Genomic DNA, 9,862 nt, shown 5'->3' with positions numbered 1-9,862 from the left:
TAGCTTGGAACCTCCATATGCTGTGGATGCAGCCCTAAAAAGACAAAAAAAAAAAAAAAAGTGTATTTATTTAATCTAAAAACTGCAGAACATCATTAAATTGTTGATTTAAAGGGAAGTTTGGGACCTATCAGCCCCTCAGGTCCTTTATGAAAATCAGTTATTAAATTAATGATATGGTAGGAGTGAGTTTTCAAGGCAAAAATAGACAAGTAGATCATTACCTTAAGGAACTGAAGTCTACTTTATTCGTAGCAAGTAAAATGATCATCTTTTGTGGAGCAGAGGTGGAGCTGGACAGGGACTGGGGAAGAAGGATATGCAAAACAAAGGGAAAATTCAAATTGCTTAGGTTATTGCTTGGTCTTTAAATGATAGTTGATTGCCAAGAATAGTAGTAAAACATATGAATAGTGAATAAACCGGTTGAGGGTTTTTCTCGTCCCAGGCAATCCTCTCTTGAGGAACAGATTGTTAGTTTCCCTGAAAGTATCGATACATCAAGATTTATTAATCTCGGAATTCCTGTTGTGGCACAGCAGAAACAAATCCAACTAGGAACCATGAGGTTTCAGGTTTGATCCCGGGCCTAGATCAGTGGGTTTTAAGGATTCGACATTGCTGTGAGCCATGGTGCAGGTTGCAGATGTGGCTCAGATCTGGCGTTGCCGTGGCCGTGGTGTAGGCTGGTGGCTACAGCTCTGATGAGACCGCTAGCCTGGGAACTGGGAACCTCCATATGCTGTGGGTGCGGCCCTAAAAAGGCAAAAGATTTATTAATCTTATTCAAGTGGTATCTCTAGAGATTAAGTACTTATATATTTGTGTAAGGATATACTAGTTTTGGGAATTGCTTTGGAGAAGTTGGCAGTACATCGATTCCCAACTACCTTTTGGGCCCCTGTTATGTGCTAGACCGTATGCCGGGAGCCAGGTCTCCTGTGATGGAGACGGTGTTAGATGTGATCCCTCCCTCCCTGTGGACAGGGACTGAGCTGTGCATGGACAGAGTGGCAATCTCAGCCCTCTGGGCCTTGCCATTTGCTAAGATATTTCATTTGAAGATTAGAGAACTAGACATAGCAAAGTCAACATATAAAGAGCCTTTCTCACTTTACCCACCACCCGTAGTGAAAAAGTTCTCTGTGCTGTCCAAGAGTGGACCTAGGATGGAGTATCCAGCATGAGGATGTGTGGTGGCCTGAGACAGTGTCAGGGAGAGTACCCAGGAAGATAGATCAAAGGCCCCTTTCTGCTTCTCTGGGGAGTTGCAGTGAGAATATCCCCTTCTAGGCGTTTCATACGTGGGCACCTGAGAACATCCTTTACAGTGTGTTTTGCCTCCCTGCTCTGTATACTGCCACTTCTTCCCCAGTATGTAGTGGGGTTACAGTATAGGCCCTAAGTCTGTGTCTGAACTCTGCCAGGTATTTCCTCAACTCCCAATCCCTAGAACCCTTTCCTCCAATCTTTGGGAATTCATCTCCTGCAGACTGATCCAGAGGCGCTGCATTATAATCAGATCTTTTGGGACATGCACTGCTCTAAGTTTTTGAATTTTTCTTAAAGCAAAAACAAAAAATAAGCCTGAACTTACTCCCCCCACTGGGGGGAATAACGAAGGAACGCTTAAACACTGTTGTATATATTACTCAATTTTTTTGTTTGTTTGTTTATTTTTTGTCTTTTTAGGGTTGCACCCACAGCATATGGAGGTTCCCAGGCTAGGGGTCTAATGGGAGCTGTTGCCACCGGCCTACGCCAGAGCCACAGCAACACCAGATCCGAGCCGGCCAGATCCGAGCCGTGTCTGCAACCCACACCACAGCTCATGGCAACGCCAGATCCCCAGCCCACTGAGTGAGGCCAGGGATGGAACTCGCAACCTCATTGTTCCTAATCGGATTCATTTTTGCTGCACCATGACGGGAACTCCTATATTACTCAATTTTAAGACGATTTACTTAAAAAAAAAAAAATGGGACTACAAATATTCATTTTCCCCCTAAATGGTTCTTTGCTCAAAGAGGAATGGATGCACATCAGTGTTTTGGTGGATTTGATGGTTCTGTTTAATGTTAGACCTAGTGGTTTAAAAGATCTTTGGCGTTTCCGCTGTGGCACAGTGAGTTAAGAATGTGACTGCAGTAGCTCGGGTCTCTGTGGAGGTGCAGGTTTGATCCCTGGCTCAGCGCGGTGAGTCAAAGGATCCAGTGTTGCCACAGCTGTGTTGTAGGTTGAGCTGCTGCTGGGATTCAGTCCCAGTGTTTGGTGGATTTGGTGGCTGTTTAATGTTAGACCTAATAATGGTTTAAAAGATTCTTTGGAGTTCCACCATTAATATGTAAATAAATAAGTAAAGAAGTTAATAAAAGATCCTCACTAGCTACATGTGATTATTTTTATTTTTAAGGGCTATTTTAAGAAATACATATAATTATTAAAGATAATGTATAATCTCACCACCTAAAGGTAAGCACAGTTAACGTTGTGATATACTTCCAGCTTTACTCTCTGTTCATGTGCACTGATGAAGTATCTGTACAAGAATGGCAAGATATGCCTCAGTGGCTCTATGCTTGAATTAGTCTGTGTGTTTATTTTCAGACCCATACAGTTGGAAAGCCTCTGGAAGCAGAGACCATATTTCTTTTTCTTTGGAATTCTTTCCAGGTACATAGTAGGTCTCTGATTTTGGTGGTTATATGATCAATGTGAGTTAAACTAATAATGTATAAACAAACAAGCCATAAAATATGCACTGTAGTTATGTCATTATTTGAAACATTTACTTCTTTAAATGCTTCCAAATGTAACAAGACTCATGACAATATAATGCATGTATTATTTTCCTTTTCTTTTTGCATCCCTGTGTATTGATTTTTTTCCATCCACCTTTATAGGAGGATATATCGAAATAAAGAAGGTGTTTTCATGAAAGCTTATTGTACAGAAGGTATTTGTAATTCTAGTAATGATGTGATGTTGGATGGTTGAACCACTATTGTTTTATTGTCATGATGTACGAGAGAGATTTTCACCTGTCTCTTAGGTACATTCTGCCTTTAGTGTAGCAGTAAATTGACTCATGTAGTTTACAGATACCTTCACAGGACAGTAATAGAGTGCATAGCACCATATCTAAATGCCATAATTCTTTCTCAAAAATTGATATTCTTGGCATTCTGGGAGCTCAAGACCAGATGATTGTTCTGATTAACAGGACACTGATAGGTATTATACCGATGCCACGGAGCAGTAAATCATCAAAAGCAAAGTGCTCCAATTTGCTTGCTGCCATCCACTTCACTGAGTAACTAACTAAGCAGCCCCACTGTGGGGTGCAGGGGATTTGTTTGGGAGCCCACATCTGTAGGAAGTTTTTCCAGGGCCTCTTCTCAAACAGGGTCCGAGATGGGCCCATATTACTGTTACTCTGTCAGACAGCTGCAGCATACTGAAAAAGTGGTGGGGTGCGCCAGGTGATCCAAGTCAGGGAAGGTCCTTCGGTTTGAACGAGGAGAGGAACTCAGCTGAGTCATGTTTTGGAGCTCGGGCTTGGAGCTGAAACAACGTTGAAAGCACATGCAGAAGCAGCAGGTTGGGGCTTGGCCCTGGTGAATGTGGGGGTCAAGAGACCCAGGTTGGAGATCCAGTCCCACCACTTATGTGGGGTCTAAGGTGAGAAACTTAACCTCTCTGAATTTGTTTTCTATTGTTGCGTAACAAATTACTATTACCAAAACTTGGCCTCAGTCCACCAGTGCCGAAGAGAAAATCGGAGACAGAATTCTGGGTGAAGGAGAAAAAGATAGCTTTATTGCTTTGCCAGGCAAAGGAGGCCACAGCAGGCTAATGCCCTAAAGACTGTGCCCTCTTTTGGGAGAGAATAGGAGGTGCTCTTATAGTTTTGGAGTGGAAAATAAGGCCACAGATAAGGATTTGGGTAGATGAAAGCTTTCATTATTGTTCAGATTTGGTTTTTAGTGGCCCCAGGAATGTTTTTTTTTTTTTTTTTTTTGCTTTTTAGGGCCGTACTCACAGCATATGGAGGTTCCCAGGCTAGGGGTTGAAGCAGGGCTATAGCTGCCAGCCTGCCCCATATCTTATGTGATAACATGGCCTCATGACAACGGTAGATCCTGAACCCACTGAGTGAGGCCAGGGATCGAACCTGCAACCTCATGGTTCCTAGTCGGATTCCCTTCTGCTGCGCCGCTATGGAAGCTCCCCCCGCCCTTTTTTTCTCCTTCTTTCCGGAATGAAGAATATTTCACCAAGTAGAGAACAAATTTGTTGGAGGTTTTAGTTCTGCCAAAGTACTCAAAGATATTGTTACGTATATTCCTTGAGGAGGGACCAGGACCCTGCCCCAAGGCTGCATTGTTGTTTCTTGGTTGCTCCTTCCTTGCCTCTGAATCTCCTCCCTTCCCTGATTTGTAACTGTTTGAACCTGTCATTTGGAACTCAGGGAAGGTCATGGAGGCTGAATGAGGCCTGTTTCCTAAAAAACACTTTTGTGCCCACGAGCCCTACAGGGCCCAGCTCAGTTTCATTACCACAAACTTAGTGGCTTAAAACAATACACATTTAGTTCTTCATGATGTTAGGAGTGTGAGCAAGGCTTATCTGGCTCCTCTGTTCAGGGTCTCATGAAGCTACAACAATGTATCCACCAGGCTGGATTTTATCTAGAAGCTTGATTGGGGGAGAACCTGCTTCTAAACTCATTCAGGTTGTTGGCAGAATTCATTTCCTTGAGACTGTATGACTGAATATATGACTGAAGTCCTCCCACTTTTTGGTGGTTGTCAGCTGCCCTCATGTTCTAGAGGCTTCCTGAAATTCCTTGCCATGTGAGCTTCTCCAGTATGGCTGCTTACCTTATCAAACCTGCAAGGAGAGTCTGTGACTCCAGTCTGCCAAGAAGTTATCTTGTATGACATGAAGTAATCATGGCAGTAACACCCCGTCACGTTTGCCATACTCTCTTAGAATCAAGTGACAGGTCCCTCTTATTCTCGGGAGCAGAGATTACACAAATGTGTTAACACCAGGATGTAGAATCATTGAATTATTTTATGGTCTCTGTGCCACAGTTCCTGTTCCTAATCACTGAAGCTAGTATGAAAATAACCTACTTCGGAGTTCTGTGGCTCACTGGGTTAAGAAACCCAATGTTAGTCTCCATGAGGATGCTGGTTTGATTCCTAGCCTTGCTAAAAGTGGGTTAAGGATAGGGCATTGCAGCAAGCTATGGCATAGGCCTCAGCTGCAGCTCTGATTTGACCACTAGCCCGGGAATATCCGTATATTGTAGGTGCGGCCATAAAAAGAAACAGAAAACAACCTGCTTTATAGATTGGTTATATGGATTCAAAATGAGATCACATATAGCGAGTGCTTACCTGGTGCCCAACATATAGTAAGCATTCAATAAATGTCATTGATGATGATGGTGACAAGCATTGGTGATAACCAGTGGATATCCTGATAAATGCTTACAGTCTTGCTAAATCATGGAGACTGTTGTAAGAACTCATTAGAGTATAGAGAATTTCAAGTTTTGAACTTGGGTCTTTCAAAGGATAGCATAAAAGTAGTTGTCTCTGTGATATGGAGAGGAAGGCAATGGCATTATCCAAGACAGTACATAATTCAGGAATAATCTCTAACTTGACTTTTAAATAAAAAGGTTTTTTTTCTTCCTGATTATTTTTGCTTAGGCACATTATTCCATATAACAGAGGAACTCTAATTACTCTAATTTACTTAACTCCCTATTGTTGGACGTTTAGTTTGATTCTATATTATTACCAACAGTGCTGCAGTCAGTAGCCTTCTGCATATATTTGGTGGATTTGTATGTTCTTGTAGGAAGAAGTTATTCAACCATTTATTGAGAGCTTATTATGTATCATATCAGACATTGGGCTAAATGCTGGGTGAATAAAACAGATATGCTACCTTCCCTCATGGAGCATACAGTCCATTAAAGTTTACAGGCATTAAACAAGTAATTCCAAGTATGGAGTGTGTATTATAGGAGGACCTAATATAGTAGGGAGGAGGATGAGTTTGGTGCAGGAGAAGGAACGACAGAATGGCCATGTTCCAGGTCTCGGGTGTGTCCCTGGAACAGGTGCCAAGTGAGGATCCTTGGCTTTGTGCAGGAAAAAAATTCAAGAGGGGATTCAAAGTAAAGTGAAAACAGGTTTATTTAGAGAGATACACATTCCATAGGCAGAATGTGGTCTGTCTCGGAAGGCAAGAGCAGCCCTGGGATGTGGGGTTGTTAGTTTTTATGGGATTAGTAATTTCACATGCTTTTTTTTTAGTGGGAGAAATAATTATTTGGGAGGATTCCAGAATTGGGCCACTGTCCACTTTTGGCCTTTGATGGTTGGCCTTGGAACTCTTACGGAGCCGGTAAGTGTGTTATTTAGCATGCTAATGTGTTGTGATGAGCGTCTAATAAGACTCAAGGTCTCCTGGAAGTCACATCTTCTGCCATCTTGGGCCTGGTTGGTTCTAACTGGTTTTTGCCATATCAACAGCTATGTCATTTTCTTAGTGATTGTGCCTTGCTCCCTTCCTTCATGTCTCAAGGTGAGGTCAGATGCAAGCACTGAAATGCAGCGAAGTTTTGGGGGCCGGTGCAAACAGGTAGGCCATCTCTAGAAAAGGGGCAAAATCTTTTTATCCAGAAATAACAACATTGGAGCCATATTCCTAGTATCATTGAAGTAATCAAAAAAAATGTACAAATTTTGGACCATTAACTCAGAAATATGCTTTTCTTTTCCTTCCTTCCTTCCTTCCTTCCTTCCTTCCTTCCTTTCTTTCTTTCTTTCTTTCTTTCTTTCTTTCTTTCTTTCTTTCTTTCAGGGCCGCACCTGCGGCATATGGAGGTTCCCAGGCTAGAGGTCCAATTGGAGCTGTAGTTGCCAGCCTACACCAGAACCACAGCAATGCCAGATACAAGCCGCATCTGCAACCTGCACCACAGCTCACAGCAACACCGGATCTTTAACCCACTGAATGAGGCCAGGGATCGAACCTGCTACCTCATGGTTCCTAGCTGGATTCGTTTCCTCTGCGCCACGATAGGAACTACTCTTTCTTTCTTTCTTTTTTTTTTTTTTAGGGCTACGCTTGTGGAATAAGGAGCTTCCCAGGATAGAGGTCAAATTGGAGCTACAGTTGCCAGCCTACACATAGCGACAGCAACGCAGGATCTGGGCCGAACCTGTGACCTACACCACAGCTCGTGGAACTGCTGAATCCCTAACCCACTGAGTAAGGCCAAGGATAGAACCTGTGTCCTCATGGATTTGTTACCTCTGAGCCACAATAGGACCCCCCACTAATATTCTTCTTCTTTTTTTTTTTTTTTTTTGTCTTTTTGCCTTTTCTAGGGCCGCCCCTGTGGCATATGGAGGTTCCCAGGCTAGGGGTCTAATCGGAGCTGTAGCCACCAGCCTATGCCAGAGCCACAGCAACCAGGGATCCCAGCTGCATCTTCGACCTACACCACAGCTCACGGCAATGCCGGATCCTTAACCCACTGAGCAAGGCCAGGGATTGAACCCGCAAACTCATGGTTCCTAGTCGGATTCATTAACTACTGGGCCACAACGGGAACTCCCCACTAATATTCTTCTATAATAAAATTTATTTTAACAGCCCCTGATCTCCTGAATAGTAGAAACTTATTCTTGGTCATTTTGGAATTCCCTATGCTTTCCTCAGTGTTGGATCTAAGCCCTGGGCTCTAACATTGTGCCAAACCATTGGGGGCCTGGGATTGAGATGGACAGGGTGCTGGTCTTTGGCTGTCATTTAGCCACACTGGTATCTGCTAAAGTCTCTGAAATCTGCTCCAGACCTTGGCCACTGGTCCACATAGGCCATTGCTACCTCAACCCTTCTTCCAAGTCAGGACCCATTTTTCTCCTTCTTATGTCCATACTTCTACTAAATGCACAGAATTCTGTGGTTCCCTCAGCCTTGAGTCACTCTGTGGAGCCAAAACCCTGTGCTACCTTAGAGCCACTCTCAGCAGCCTTCCTAAGGCCCCCTTCTCCTCTCACAGAAGGGGAAGCTGAGCCAAGGGAAGATGCTTGGAAGCCTCCTAGGTTTTCTCTGCCCAGGGGCACTATGCAGTCATTTCTTTTCTGAATCATGGTGCTCTGGGTGTGGGGCAGCCGTGGCCTGTGGTGTCTTAAAGCTGGATCTCAGTTTCCTGACCAGGGATCAGATGTGGGCCAAGGCGGTGAGAGCACCAAATCCTAGCCATTAGACCACGAGGGGCATATCTTCTTATCTAATAAACATGTAAAATGCTTCTTAGATGAGAAGATAGGCCCCTCGTACAAGAGCCAGGGTTGAGTTTATTAGGAGAGAAGATGTGTGGGAAGAAAGCATGGGGGTGCTCAGAGAGAAAGGGAGAGCCGTGTGCTTTTGGGTGTTTTAAATCACCTCTGTGGGGGTAGTTCTTCCGGGTTTCCTCTAGCCAGCCATCTTGCTGTGTCTGGCTCTGAGTCCATATTTGGTCTGAGTCAGCCCCCACCCCCGCCCAGTGGGCATGTGCATTTTTAGCCAAGTTGGATTCCTGTGCAAAGGTCTCTGGGAAGTTAACAGAACATCTTATGGTCTAATGTCCCCTTCCCTGAGGATCCTATTTGTGCATGTGTAGCTTGGCAGGGGGTGGGAGGGGAGTGCTTGAGGTTTCCTTGACCTCAAGAATGAGAAATATGTGGTCTCTTTATCTTTTATCCAAGCAAGACTCAGCTCCTCCTTGCTCCTGCCATTATCTTTAGTTCGAAGGATCTGTTCACAGGGGACAGATTCCAGCAGCTCAGCTTGGGCCCATCTGTCTTGTGCTTCACTGGTACCTCTCATGGGCACCACTTGAGAAGGCATGCATTTGCTTTATCTTTGATCTCATAAACCTTCATGGAGTTCTTCCTGCCCCCTTTCTTCCTGGGGTTATTTTTTTCCTCATACACTTACTCAATTCCAGAAGAAACTAATCTAGTTGGGAGGAAGTTTTGATCTAACTTATCCCCTGTGTTCCCGAAATTATTGCCTAGCTTTTGAGATTCAAAAGCCCAAGGCCAATTAATTTATTCTCTGTTTTTCTCTGAGGTACCCATTCCCCAAGGCAATGAATGGCTGTGTGAGGGGGAGGAGCAAGAGGTGCAGAGAAATACAGGGAAAAACTTTGTTTAATATTTCAAATTTATCAATCTACTATAAACAGTATGTTGCATCTGGTAGACATGCAATGATGTGTTTGAATCTGTTAAAACACCAAACAATTTTAGGGGGGCCTTTCTTTCCAGATCAGGCTGTTAAGGATTGTTATCCTTGGGAAAATATGATTTATGAATGGCATTCCCTGATAAAGCAAAGTTTATTTTATTCCCACTTTTCCTCGGATGCATCCAAGCCATGAAACAAGAATTACTTGAGTTTAAAATTATACTTAGGGGGAGTTCCCGTCGTGGCGCAGTGGTTAACGAATCCGACTAGGAACCATGAGGTTGTGGGTTCGGTCCCTGCCCTTGCTCAGTGGGTTAAGGATCCGGCGTTGCCGTGAGCTGTGGTGTAGGTTGCAGACGCGGCTCGGATCCCGCGTTGCTGTGGCTCTGGCGTAGGCCGGTGGCTACAGCTCCAAATTGACCCCTAGCCTGGGAACCTCCATATGCCGCGGGAGTGGCCCAAGAAATAGCAAAAAGACAAAAAAAAAAAAAAATTATACTTAGGGACATAAATATTCATAGAAGCATTATTCACAAATAGCCAAAAAGTGGAAACAACCCAAATGTCTATCAACTGATGAATGGATAAGTAAAAT

Source organism: Sus scrofa, chromosome 16, assembly GCF_054392235.1.
Source record: "Sus scrofa isolate SSC_HxYL_T2T_F1_AM1 chromosome 16, Sscrofa_HxYL_maternal_Yorkshire_Landrace_v2.0, whole genome shotgun sequence".
Classification (NCBI taxonomy): Eukaryota; Metazoa; Chordata; class Mammalia; order Artiodactyla; family Suidae; genus Sus; species Sus scrofa.
This window is presented reverse-complemented; position numbering follows the sequence as displayed.